General features: G+C 43.4%; 1 long non-coding RNA gene across 1 annotated transcript in view; it reads left to right on the top strand.

Annotated features, from left to right (window-relative positions):
* Positions 1 to 2,517: 2,517 nt before the first annotated feature.
* Positions 2,518 to 14,410, top strand: part of LOC135091756 (uncharacterized) — a 42,882-nt gene continuing 30,989 nt past the window's right edge. The window contains exon 1 of the long non-coding RNA XR_010262639.1: positions 2,518 to 2,532. This is a non-coding gene — a long non-coding RNA (uncharacterized LOC135091756). The remainder of the gene's footprint in view (positions 2,533 to 14,410) is intronic.

Below are 14,410 nucleotides of genomic sequence, written 5' to 3'. Positions count from 1 at the left end.
GCTTGCCAATCAAACACACACACACACACACACACACACACACACACACACACACACACACACACACACACACACACACACACACACACACACACACACACACACACACACACACACACACACTGACACGCGTCCTCTTCCTCCTCGTCCATCTCTTCCTCTTTCATAACACGATGCAACACACACACACACACACACACACACACACACACACACACACACACACACACACACACACACACACACACACACACACACGACTTGGCGCCAACCCAGAATCAATAGATATAGGTCGTTTTGGCATCAAAGACGACCACTGGCGCCAAACTATCTCAGCGACTCCCCCCTCGTTCCCCCCTTTCTCCCCTCTCTCCCTTTTTAACTCGTATTCCTGCACTCTCTCTCTCTCTCTCTCTCTCTCTCTCTCTCTCTCTCTCTCTCTCTCTCTCTCTCTCTCTCTCTCTCTCTCTCTCTCTCTCTCTCTCGTCTTGTTTTCCATTTGCCTTCATTTCCTTTCATTTCCCAAGCCTTTTTTCTCGTTTTCTACTTCTCTTTCTCATTTCCCTTTCACTTTCTCTCCTCTTTCCCCTCCCTCATTTTCTACATTCATTTCTCTCTCTCTCTCTCTCTCTCTCTCTCTCTCTCTCTCTCTCTCTCTCTCTCTCTCTCTCTCTCTCTCTCTCTCTCTCTCTCTCTCTCTCTCTCTCTCTCTCTCTCTCTCTCTCCAGTTACGCTGTTACATTCTCCTCCTCCTCTTCCTCTTCTTCCTATTATTTCCCTTTCCACTATTCAGAAGTTTATTCTTTTTATCTTGTTTCCCTTATTTCTTGTTATTCTCCCTTTCCTCTCCCTTTTCATACTGCTGCCTATCTTCTTTTTTTTTCTCTAATTCCTCCTTTTTCCTCGCTACTTTATTTTCCAATATTCTTTATTTCCTCAACCCCTCCTTTTTTTCCTCCATCTTGTCCCTTCCTTAGAATAATTTTATGGTCTCTCCCTCGCCTTTCCTCTCCCTTTCTCTCCCAGTCTCCCTTTCCACTCTCCCTTTCTCTCCCAACTGCTTCCTCCTAATATGTTTGTCCTGTGTGTGTGTGTGTGTGTGTGTGTGTGTGTGTGTGTGTGTGTGTGTGTGTCTGTTTTCCTTGTATTTTCCATTTTTATTTGTATCATTGTTTATTAGTTTATTTTTCTCTACCCTCCTCCTCCTCCTCCTCCTCCTCCTCCTCCTCCTCCTCCTCCTCCCCTGCTCCTCCTCCTCCTCCTCCTCCTCTTCCTCCTTCTTTTCCTCCTCCCATACCTAACCAGATTGCATTTTTGGTTCCACTCCAACCCTCCTCTCCCTTCCTCCCTTTTTCCTTCCTTCCTTCCTTCCTCCCTTCCTTCCTCTCTTCATCTATTTTCCTCTTCTCCACTCATTTGTCTTCAGAGAGAGAGAGAGAGAGAGAGAGAGAGAGAGAGAGAGAGAGAGCGCTTCCTTGACACTCTCTCTTTTAAGCTTTCTCTGTATCACTCCAACAGATTAACTCGTAAAGCCTGTGATAAGCTTACCACAGGGGAAGTTTCAAGCGTGTTTCCCCGTCAAGCTTTTGGTGGGAGTCGGAAACTTTAAATTGGGTTGAGGGTTAAAAGGGTGACTCACATAAGGAGATTCCGTGTGGCAAGGCTCGTGTCGTGGTGGTGATGCTCAGGATTTTAGACTTAAGAGTGGTGTGTTCGCGTGTGTGTGTGTGTGTGTGTGTGTGTGTGTGTGTGTGTGTGTGTGTGTGTGTGTGTGTGGTAGTGAGTGGTGGTAGTGGTGGAAGTAGTAGTCGTTGTTGTTGTTGTTGTTGTTGTTGTTGTTGTTGTTGTTGTTTTTGTTGTTGTTGTTGAAGTAACCTAACAGTAGTAGTAGTAGTAGTAGTAGTAGCAGTAGTAGTAGTAGTAGTAATAGTAGTAGTAGTAGTAGTAGTAGTAGTAGTAGTAGTAGTAGTAGTAATAGTAGCAACTTAACCTAAATATATTCTTCCCTTACCTAACTTAACCTAACCAAACGTAACCCAATGTATCCCTTCCTAACCTAATCTACCCTCAACTAACCTAACGTAACTTAACCTAGCCTAACCTAACCTAACCTAACGTAACCTAACCTAACCTAACCTAACCTAACGTAACCTAAGCAAACGCACACAAATCAAGACGAACACACTTCAAACACATCCAAACAAACTCGTGCTGTGCTTTCCTTCAATCCTTTCCTTCGTCTCCGGTTTCGCACTCTCCTTTCCTCCTCTCATTCCTCTTCATCTCTCCTTCCCCTCCTTTATCCTTCACTTTGCTTCTCTGCTCTGTTTCTCTCCCTCTGTCTCTGTCCTTTCCTCTTTCTCCGCCTTTCCTTTGCTACCTCTCTCTCTCCTTCACTCTCCCTGCTTCCTCATTAGCCCTCAGCGCCTCCTTCAGGTTTCCAGGCCCCTGTGAAGCCTTGTTAAGCAGAGGTAGTTGAGGTGGAGAGCCGTGTCCTCGCTGCCCACGCCGAGGACAAGAGGGAGACTTAAGGTAATGAGGAGAACACGTCGACTTCCTTTGTGCCTGGCGAGGACAGTCTTGTGGCCTCTTTGTGGTCTCGAATATTCACAACGAGAAGATTCTGGTCTCGTGGTGCTTTTATTCCTGGCCTCGTGTGCTTTTATAATCTCGTTTTACATCGTACATTATGCTTCAGTCTCGTGCTTTTCATACTTCTGGTCTCATGTGGTCTTCTGGTCTAGATTCTCAAACTATAAAAGGTTTTGTCCTCGAAGTAGTAATATATCCGACCTCGCGTATACCTCAGGCCTTTGTTTCCAAGTATCCTCGGTCTTGCGATAGCTGTAAAGGTCTCGTAAGGTCTTTCTGTCCTGTCCTCGTTGTCTGGTCTCGTATCGCAGTCAATTCTGGTCTAGTATGATGCTTTGGGCTTGCTTGTTTATGTCTAAAAGATCTCGTCCTCGTCGCCATCCTCGTCCTCGCTCTTGGCTTCAGTAGGGTCGCTATGACTGGTGAAACTCTACGGTACTTACTCCCACGTTTCACTTACTTTTATTCTTTATCTGACATTTGTACAGCCGAGGACAAAAGTAGTTTCAAGAGATAATAGATAGATGGATAGTTAGATAGATAGATAGATAGATAGATAGGTAGGTAGGTAGGAGAGGTAAAAAAATAAAGAGAGAGAAAGATACGTGAAAAGATAAATTGAAGGAAGGATTAGAAGAGATACAGTTAGAAAAATGAGAGAGGGAGAGAAAGAAAGAAAGAAAAAGAAAGAGAAGGGAGGGAGGGAGAAGTAAAAATATCTGAGAGAGAGAGAGAGAGACAGAGAGAAAGAGAGAGAGAGAGAGAGAGAGAGAGAGAGAGAGAGAGAGAGAGAGAGAGAGATGCTGATGATGCACAATTTCAACCCAAACTTCGTACAGAAAATTGGAGAAAGAAAAAAGACAAATTAGAAAAAAAAAGACAAAAAGGAAGAAAAGGAGGAAGAAGAGGGGGAAGGAGAACAACAGTAACCTCCCTAGGCCGCGTCACTGACCCAATATCCTTACTGGGTTGCATAGAGTCAAGAGTTTATGACGTGGGCTGAGTATATCATGCTTTTAAATTGTTACTCCTTTTATTAAAGCTGATGTGGGTGTTTACGATCTTTTGTTTTATTTTTTTCATTACTGTGCGTCGTTTTTCCTTTGTTTTCGTTATTGTATCATTCGTGTTATGGTCTTCCTTTTCTGTTGTTGTTGTTGTTGTTGTTGTTTTTTCTCGTGTGTGTATGTTTGTTTGTTTTGTTTTTTCTTGTTCTTGTTGTTACTGGCTATTGTTGTTATTGTTGTTTATTCATATGTTCGTGCTTTCTTTGTTTCATCTCTCTCTCTCTCTCTCTCTCTCTCTCTCTCTCTCTCTCTCTCTCTCTCTCTCTCTCTCTCTCTCTCTCTCTCTCTCTCTCTCTGTAATCTTAATATGGCTCAACTTGCCGCCTTCAGAGTCACCCTCGTGTTGTATTAAAATGAGAAAAGTTTGCCATTTTGAGAAGGGTCGCTTACTGTGTCCCGAGAGAGAGAGAGAGAGAGAGAGAGAGAGAGAGAGAGAGAGAGAGAGAGAGAGAGAGAGAGAGAGAGAGAGAGAGAGAGAGAGAGAGAGAGAGAGAGAGAGAGAGAGAGAGAAAAGAGAGAGAGAGAGAGAGAGAGAGAGAGAGAGAGAGAGAGAGAGAGGGAGAGAGGTTGATTGTTCCTGCCACACCTGTTTTTTCTTAAGTTACTCTTGTGTGTGTGTGTGTGTGTGTGTGTGTGTGTGTGTGTGTGTGTGTGTGTGTGTGTGTGTGTATGTATGTATGCGCGCGTCTGCGTGTGCGAGTCGTCCTGTAACACCTCCTTCTCGTCCTCCCTTTCCTCCTCCTCCTCCTCCTCCTCCTCCTCCTCCTCGTCCTCCTCCTCCTCCTCCTCCTTCTCCTCCTTTTCTCCTCTTCCTTCTGCCGCAGTGAATTCTCCTTACAACTCCCCACCTTCCTCTTTTCTCCTTTACTTTAGATCCTCTTCCTCCTCCTCCCCCTCTCCCCCTCTTCCTCCGAGCTGGCGCCAGAGAGGGTGTCTGGAGAAGAGGAAATGTCTAGATGGGCAAAGGAGGAGGAGGAGGAGGAGGAGGAGGAGGAGGAGGAGGAAGACCAGAAGGTGCAGAAAAATCGAGGCCACACCCACACCCACACACACACACACACACACACACACACACACACACACACACACACACACACACACACACACAGTTTGGCATTTGTTCGTGCGTTCGTCCTACACTTACTAAACCAAAGACTGTCTCTCCTTCTCGAGTATTTTGTTTATCTTTACGTAAATCTTTGGACGCATTTTTTAGGATAGAGTGTGTGCACGCGCGTGAGTGAGTGCAAACATCTCGCCAGTCTTGAAAAATTGTTGCGTGATTGAGTGTGTTGTGTGAGGGAGGTGTGCAAGAGAGAGAGAGAGAGAGAGAGAGAGAGAGAGTGACATCACAATACCTCATTCACCACCACCACCACCATCACTTTTTTTTTTTTTTTTTTCACCCTTTGCATTTTTCTTACTTCGAGTCAGTCTTGAGGCATCGGGAATTTTGCTGCATGTTTTCCCTCCTGCGTCTTAGTATTTGTCTTCGGGGAAATCAGTCTTGGCTTGAACATTGAGGCAGCGGCAATATTTCGCGTCAGCCAGTCTGGTAAACAGGGGGGAGGGTCATGCAGCTTGATGGAACCGCGTTTGTGAATTTTTACTCTCTCTCTCTCTCTCTCTCTCTCTCTCTCTCTCTCTCTCTCTCTCTCTCTCTCTCTCTCTCTCTCTCTCTCTCTCTCTCTCTCTCTCTCTCTCTCGTTTTCGCTCTCGCTCTCTATATCTATTTATCGATCTATCTCCCCGTGTCTCTTCGTCCACTTCAGTGTCTCTCATCTCGAATATTTTCAAAGGCCACAGGGATGATAAGTCTCGATATTTTCCCTTCTGTTGAGGCAGAATACTTAAACTATCACTACAATCACAAAAAAAAAAAAAAAAAAATGAAAAGCGCAATTGCCTCCACTGCTGTTTTAAAGTACCGCTAGAATCATCAAAAAAAAATTGATAAAAAAAACACTTAAAAATCCGCAGTAGTTCTTACCGCTGCGTGTTAAAAAGCAGACGAAGAAAGACGAAACATTTATGAATAAGTGTCTGCATACAAAAACTAATGTTAAATACAACTACTGCAAATTTTCTTTAATAAATCGATTAAAAATTGATACACGAACTAACGATTTTTCTTTACATTAAGCTCAAGAACTAGGAACGTGATAAATGGAGGTTTTCTCGTCACATATTAATTTTCTATATATTTTTTTCCTCCATGGTGTGTGGGTGAAGGTTTTTTGGCAGGGGAAATATGTGTGGGAGGACATAAGGAGGGAGGAGGAAAGGATGTGAAGAGGAGGGAGAAGAATGGAGGAGCCGTGGAGAGATAATGGAGAGGCATATAGAAAGGAGAGGAGAAAATGAAGAGGTTTACGAACGCGGAGACAAAGGAGAGGAGAGTAGAAGAGGTTAAAAGAGGGGAGAGAGGAGAGGAGTGAGAGGAGGGAAGGGGAAATGAATGAGAGGTTAGAAAAAAGGAGGAAAGGAAAGAAAGTGAAAATAGAGCGAGAGAGAGAGAGAGAGAGAGAGAGAGAGAGAGAGAGAGAGAGAGAGAGAGAGAGAGAGAGAGAGAGAGAACGTCACATCACGTGGCGCTGATCCAAATTCCTGTGATAAGAAATGGCTGTATTTTTGTCACTTTGGAAGCAGTTTAGATATCGATTCCAGAGAGAGAGAGAGAGAGAGAGAGAGAGAGAGAGAGAGAGGGAGAGGAAGAGAGGGGTGACAGGAGTACTCGATCAAGCATCAAAAAGCATCAAAAAACAGGCAATCACTTGGTGTTTTTGTGTGTTAATCATCTATGCATGGTAATTAGTGAGGCCTTGATTTATTGCCGCCCGGCCCGCTGACTGTCTCTGCCATAAGTATGATTAATTACACCAGTTTTTCCTCCGCAGTCCTCCATTGTATCGCATTATCACAAAAAACGGAGGTGAGGCAGAATCATTTATCACTTCCTCTCACTCTCGCCCTCTCTCCCTCTTCCTCTCCCTCTCTCCCTGACGTCATCATAAACTGCCGCTAAAGGTCACTGATGTGTGCCTGTGTGTGTGTGTGTGTGTGTGTGTGTGTGTGTGTGTACGTGTGTGCGTGTGGCATTCACCCAGAATATACTACTCTCTAAAAATTCAAAGGAAACAAACACAAAGAGAAAAAACAAGATATATATTCCTTTTTCCTGTCCACTCTTTCTTTCTCTATTCTCCATTCTCTTTCTCTCTCTCTCTCTCTCTCTCTCTCTCTCTCTCTCTCTCTCTCTCTCTCTCTCTCTCTCTCTCTCTCTCTCTCTCTCTCTCTCTCTTCGCTCCCTCCTTTCTCACTCGTTCTCATTTTTTTCACCTATTCTCCTCCCATTTCTCCCTCCTTTTGTTCTTCCCTCTTTCTCCATCTCCCTTCCCTCTCCCTTTTCATGCCACTTCTCATTCCTTTTCCTCCCTTTCCATCCTTCCATCTCGTCCACAACCTTTTAATTTCTCTCTTTCCTTTCCTTCCTTCCTATTTCCTCCACCTTTTCCATCCCTCCCTCCACCTTTTCCTCGTTTCCTTCCACTTCGCCCACCTATGATTTCTTATACCTGTCCATTTTCTCCACTTTTACCCTTTCTCACCTCACCCTTCCTCCTTCCACCTCTCCCTCCAGCCTCTCCCTCCCTCTCTGCCGCCTCTCCTCTTCACTCGGCGCGCGGGGTGACACTATAATATTAACTTGTATTGAGGTGGTATCGATCCGGAGAACCGTCACCTGCGTGTTCATGTGCTGCTTTTAATAGACGATGAGGACCCGGAGAAAGAAGTGGGCAGGAAGAGGAGCAGGAGGAAGACCAGTAGGAAGAGGAGGCATGTGAGGTGTCAGTCCTCCGGGGTAAGAAAGAGCCCCACTCAAACCTGTCATACACCTGCTAGTCCACCTGTCTGGTCTACCTGTCTGGTCTACCTGTCTGGTCCACCTGTCTGGTCTACCTGTGTGGTCCACCTGTCTGGTCCACCTGTCTGGTCTACCTGTCTGGTCTACCTGTCTGGTCCACCTGTCTGGTCCACCTGTCTGACCCACCTCACCTGGCCCACCTCACCTGGTCCACCTCACCTGGCCCACCTCACCTGGCCCACCTCACCTGTCCACCTCACCTGGTCCACTTAAATTATTGGCACGCCTTGTTATCTCGTTCTTACAAAGTTTTACCCTCATACTGAAAGATCCCTGAGGACTTTTAAATCTTCCATGAGTCCCTGACGTGTACTAAGTCTCCCCTGAAATCCCTGAAGTGTTCTAAATCGGCCCCTGGATTAAGGAGCTTTTTTGATGCTCGCCAAAGTTCGGAAGACCACATGCAAGTCTAATGAATCCCGTGTTTTCGTGTTTTCGACAGCCGAGTTACGAACAGACGTGGTGCGTGTGATGTGAGTGCTGATTCCCGCATAGCCAAGCAAGGACGTGTGTGAAGACTTGTTGGTGTTGCTGTTTTCTGTGTTTATGCATAATCACACGTTAGATTTAAAGAGTTTTGCAATATTAACGTACTGAGTTTTCCGTTGGTTAAGTTTGAGTTGCGTTACGTGAGGTTAAGTTCCGTTAGACAAGACAAGGTTAGAGGAAATAATTTAGCTTCACGTAACTTTAAACCAGAAAAGGTCATTACATTATTAACCTGTCCAGTTAGTTCTAGGGCGGTTAAGTTTACGTTAAGCAAAGCTAATTAGGTAAGGCTAGGTAGGGTTAGATAGGATATGTTAAATAAAGTTAGGTTAGCTTAGGTTAGATTAAGTAAAACAGGTTAAGCATGGTTTGGTAAGGTTAGGTTACGTAAGATAGGTTAAGAAAGATTAAGTATGGTTAGGAAGGATTAGGTTAGCTAAGATACGTTACATTAGGTTAGCTAACGATCAGAAAAGGCAACTTAACTCATCCAGACTTGAACGAAAACACTGAAAAAAAATAAATAAATAAAATCTAAAAACACGAAAAATTTTGAAAATATCTAGAAAAATATTAAATGCACACAATTGTACTAAAAAGGAAAGAAAAGAAGAAAGAAAAGAAATTCTACGTTATAGAAAAAAATGGAGTCGAGATGTGGGACTGAAAAAGGCAGTGTGAAATGTTTTATTTGAAAGACACGGAATATGGAGTGAAAGACAACACCTCACCAATTTAAAACTTTCCTGCAGGTAGCGTGCCTCTCCACTCACTGAGGGGAGAGAGGGAGAGGGAGGGAAAGTGAGAGAGGGAGGGAAAGTGAGAGAGTGAGGGAAGATGAAAGGGGAGAAGGAAAGGGAAGATGAGAGTACGAAGAAGGAAGAAAGACAAAGGGGAGAGAGGAAGGGAAGACGAAAAGAGAGAGAGAGAGAGAGAGAGAGAGAGAGAGAGAGAGAGAGAGAGAGAGAGAGAGAGAGAGAGAGAGAGACGATAAGTCCTTGCAACCCTTGAAAAGCGAAGAAATCAGTGCAATTAGATAGAAATAAGATAGTGAAGGCGCCTCCTCCTCCTCCTCCTCCTCCTCCTCCTCCTCCTCCTCCTCCTCTTCCTCCTCCATGAAGGGAAGACAAGGGCAGAGCAAGCCGCCCTTCATCTTGGATCTAACTCACGCCGCTCATGTGGAGGTAGAGGAGGAGGAGGAGGAGGAGGAAGAGGAGGAGGAGGAGGCGGTGGAGGAGGAGGAGGAGGAGAAGAAGGAGGATGGGGGGGTCTAAACTCACCCTTAATGAGGCTTTGACGATTGTTATGCAGCTAACGAAGGAAGAGGAGGAGGAGGAGGAGGAGGAGGAGGAAGGAAGGAGTAGGAGGAAGGAGGAGGAAGGAGTAGGAGGAAGGAGGGTAAGTAACAGAAGGAGAAGGATTAGGAGGAGGAAGTGGAGTTACTGAGGGTTGTGCTGGTGATTGTGGTGGTGGTGGTGGTGATGGTGGTGGTGGTGACTGTGGTGAGAGGTGGTTTGTGATTGCTAATGATGTCTTTTGGTCCTCTCTCTCTCTCTCTCTCTCTCTCTCTCTCTCTCTCTCTCTCTCTCTCTCTCTCTCTCTCTCTCTCTCTCTAGAGTTGGTGGGGATATGTCTTTTGCTTTTCTATTCAGCTGCAACGGACATCAAATAAAAGAGTTTTCAGGCATGTAACCTTGTATTCTGTTTGTTATTCTTGTGTTCCTGTGTTTTCCTCCTCCTCCTGCTTCTCCTCCTCCTCCTCCTCCACGCAACAGGAAGAAAGAGAGGGAGAGAAGCAGTGGAGAAGAAAATTCAACAAGAAAACGAAAGAGAAACGAAAGTCAATTGGGTGGAAAGATTAAGTGTTGAAAAATCGAGAGGAAAAAGGAGAACAAGGCAGGATTTGTGAGTAGCACATTAGAGGAATAGAAAATTAAATTACATGGATAAAAAAAAAAGAGACATAAGAAAATAGAAACCCAGAAAATCAACGTAAGAACCAGTAGCAGTAATAGTAGTAGTAGTAATAGTAGTAGTAGTAGTAGTAGTAGTAGTAGTAGTAGTAGTAGTTTGTTAACAGGCCAAATTGAAAAGATTAGAAAATAGCGTAGTTTACCATAGTTATCCCCTCAAGGGCCTACACGTCTGCTGCCACTTACTGTTGTTCTTCCTTTGTGTTCATTTGTGCTTCCTCGTCCTCTCCCACTGAGTAAAGCGTGAATAATTGAACCTAAATACTTGAAGTGATGATGAATGTGGAGTGTTGCGTTTGTGTTTCGTCGAGAGAGAGAGAGAGAGAGAGAGAGAGAGAGAGAGAGAGAGAGAGAGAGAGAGAGAGAGAGAGAGAGAGAGACGGGTAACTTACAAAAAAAAATGTAGTAATTATCTATTTGGAAAGATGAAAATAAGTAAACGAAATTATATCTGTTGTTCTTCTCTTGTTGTTTTCCTTGCTTTGTTTATCTTCGTGTGTGTGTGCGTGTGTGCGTGCAGTAAAGTCCCCTTTCCCCTCCCTTGCTCCTCTTCCCTGACTAACTTAAGTCCCCCCTCCCATAGACAACCTATTCTCGTTTTCTTTACTTTAAGTTCCCTCGATTTCTTTCTCCACTTTTTTCTTCATTAATGATCATCTGAATCCAATATGTAGAATAGGATCTCTCTCTCTCTCTCTCTCTCTCTCTCTCTCTCTCTCTCTCTCTCTCTCTCTCTCTCTCTCTCTCTCAAGTGGGGAGGAGAAGGGAAGAAAGAAAATATACCAGTGAACGGAAGAGAGAAGGAAGAAAATATAATAATGAGGGAAATTGAGGAAAAATGAACAGATGGAGGAGGATAATTTGAAGATAACGAGCACAAGGATTGAGAATTGCACGTATTGGGGGAAGGAATAAGTTGATAAAGAGAGGAAGAATGCAATGAAGGTAAAAAAGGAGAAGGAGAAACTAGAAAAATTCAGAATTATTTTAAAGTATTTTCCATGAGATCTGCTGGAGAGAGAGAGAGAGAGAGAGAGAGAGAGAGAGAGAGAGAGAGAGATAACGAGTAATATGATTCTTCACATTCTACAACTCGCGAATCATTAGTGAGAGTGAAGCCTTGGTGTTTCGAAGCTTCATTTCCTTCTGTTTCACTTAAGCTTTCCGAGTCTTCATAATTTCTTTCTTTAATAAGTTTCAGATTTATACCCTTTCTTGATTTATCTTATATTATTTATTTATTTAAGACTTTCTAATTATTTTTTTATTTTCCTTTCTATTTACCAGGTTTCTTATCTTCTATTTTTTTCTCCCTTCCCTCTTTTTCCTTTCCAATATCCTCTCCTCTCCTGAAATCCCTATCTCCCTTACGCTTTTTATCTCCCTCCCTCCTCCTCCTCCTTCTCTTCCTTCTCCTTATCTTTCTCCTTCCATTCTTTTTCTTTTTATCTCCCTCCCTCTCTGCTCCTCCTTATCCTCCTTTTACGAGATTAAAATGGAGACTAATTAGAAAGACTGGGAACCCCAAGATGGAAGGTTTTGTGACCCCCTCATCTCCTTCATCTCCCGCCTCACTGAGTCCTGTCCTCCTCCCTCTGTCACCCACCTGTCACTCCTCCTCCTCCTCCTCCTCCTCCTCCTCCTCCTCCTCCTCCTCCTCCAGCATCTATCACCCATTTGTTACTCCTCCACTTCCATCCCCTAACCTCTATGACCCATCCATTACTCCTCCTCCTCCTCCTCCTCCTTCTCCTCCTCCTCCTCCTCCTCCTCCTCCTCCTCCTCCTCCCCTTCTTCCTCCTCCCCTCTTCCTCCTCCTTCTCCTCTTCGTATATTAATCCCTTGGAAGCCATAGAAGTGCAAAGGAAGAAAAACACAGAGAGAGAGAGAGAGAGAGAGAGAGAGAGAGAGAGAGAGAGAGAGAGAGAGAGAGAGAGAGAGAGAGAGAGAGAGAGAGAGAGAGAAGCATTGCTCGAAGACAACTTTTCCTGTCAACTCAACTTCTGTCTCTGTGAAAGACTTTAAATTCCTTGACGATGTTTACTGAAGTCATCGATGGAACCTGACACGGGGAGAGAGAGAGAGAGAGAGAGAGAGAGAGAGAGAGAGAGAGAGAGAGAGAGAGAGAGAGAGAGAGAGAGAGAGAGAGAGAGAGACGATTCTTTTTACGATTTAATTTCTTGTCATTTTTTTTTTCTCTTTGGATGGAGGAATAAGACAGAAGAGTAGGAAGGAAGAGAGGGATGAAGAAAGAAGGAAAAGTAAAGATTGTGACATAGAAGGAAGAAGGATGGAAAACAAAAAAGGAAGAAATTGAGAAAACTTTATTGGTATGGTACGCACATGCATTTATTAATCTCTCTCTCTCTCTCTCTCTCTCTCTCTCTCTCTCTCTCTCTCTCTCTCTCTCTCTCTCTCTCTCTCTCTCTCTCTCTCTCTCTCTCTCTCTCTCTCTCTCTCTCCCCCACACACACGTGCCACATTCAAACATAACACTCCATCAGAACATTAGCCATTACATTTTATCATTGAATTTTCTCCCCCAATAAGATAATAAATTTCTACCTGCACGTAAAATGTGATTACCTTGATCACCTTGTTGTTAAATTCCCCTTGAACTAATTAATACCTCGCTGGAATTCGCCTCATTAATATATTTTAGCCGGCAGCGTGAAATATAGAGAGTTTGTGTCATCTATAAGTTGCTGATTTATTTTGGTGTAGCATTAGCTGTTCAAAATTAATACTGATGTTGATAATGATACTAGTGTTACAACTACCACTACTGCTGCTGCTAATACTACTACTTATACTACTACTTCTACTACTACTGCTACTGCTGCTGCTAATACTACTACTTCTGCTACTACTTCTACAACTACCACTACTGCTGCTGCTAATACTACTACTTCTACTACTACTTCTACAACTACCACTACTGCTGCTGCTAATACTACTACTTCTACTACTACTTCTACAACTACCACTACTGCTGCTGCTAATACTACTACTTCTACTACTACTTCTACTACTACCACTACTGCTGCTGCTAATACTACTACTTCTGCTACTACTTCTACAACTACCACTACTGCTGCTGCTAATACTACTACTTCTACTACTACTTCTACAACTACCACTACTGCTGCTGCTAATACTACTACTTCTACTACTACTTCTACAACTACCACTACTGCTGCTGCTAATACTACTACTTCTACTACTACTTCTACTACTACTGCTACTGCTGCTGCTGCTACTGCTACTGCTACTACTACTACTACTACTTCTACTACTACTTCTACTACTACTGCTACTGCTGCTGCTGCTACTGCTACTGCTACTACTACTACTACTACTACTACTAATAATAATAATAATAATAATAATAATAATAATAATAATAATAATAATAATAATAATAATAATAATGATAATAATATTTATAATAATAGTAATACGCCTACTTATACTACGACTACTACTACTACTACTACTAGGACTATCCTACAACTAATGCGACTATCTTACTATTACTACGACTATTCTACTAATACTAGGACTACCCTATTACTACTACGACTACCCTACTACTTCTACTACTATTACTACAATTACCCTACTGCTTCTGCTCCTACCACCACCACCAATAATACTAATGCTACTACTACAACTACTACTACTACTACTAATGATAACGAGAACAACAACGACAACAACAACAACAACAAAACACGTCTCTTTTCATGAGCTGGTCGTCACTCACTCGTCTGTCTCGAGCGCAACATTATTCCTGGCAAGTCTCCCCTTCATTAAAAAGTTTCAAAAATACTTTCTCCTTCACTTTCCTAGTCAGTCGTGCGTCACTTTCCACCATGACCGTGAAAGTGAATTGATTCCCTGCACGTGCTTCACTTTCTCAAACCCGATTGGCTGAAATGAAGCAAATACGAAGCGGAGATCGAAAGTGTAAAGATTGTAAACTTTATTGCACGTTTCAAGTTCGGGTCTTTCTCAATGGCGAGTCACATTATAGAGGGGTTGGTGACGGGGGTGGGGGACGGATGGGTCTTTCTGCGCGACGAGTTGTGATGGTGGTGGTCCTTCACGGCTGGCCAATTAGGGCGTCGGGTCGTGAAACACCAACCAATCACCGCGTCCCGTTAGTCCAGACACACACACACACACACACACACACACACACACACACACACACACACACACATACACACACACACACACAGATACACAGAACTTTTTTTAATATCTCATTTCAAGATTTTTTTCAATTTTCTTCACTTTTTTTTAGTTTTCCATTTTATTTTTTGGATAGTTTTAACTTTTTTTTACTTTTTTCTTCTTCT

The sequence above is a fragment of the Scylla paramamosain genome, chromosome 38 (assembly GCF_035594125.1).
Source record: "Scylla paramamosain isolate STU-SP2022 chromosome 38, ASM3559412v1, whole genome shotgun sequence".
Lineage (NCBI taxonomy): Eukaryota > Metazoa > Arthropoda > Malacostraca > Decapoda > Portunidae > Scylla > Scylla paramamosain.
This window is presented reverse-complemented; position numbering and strand designations above follow the sequence as displayed.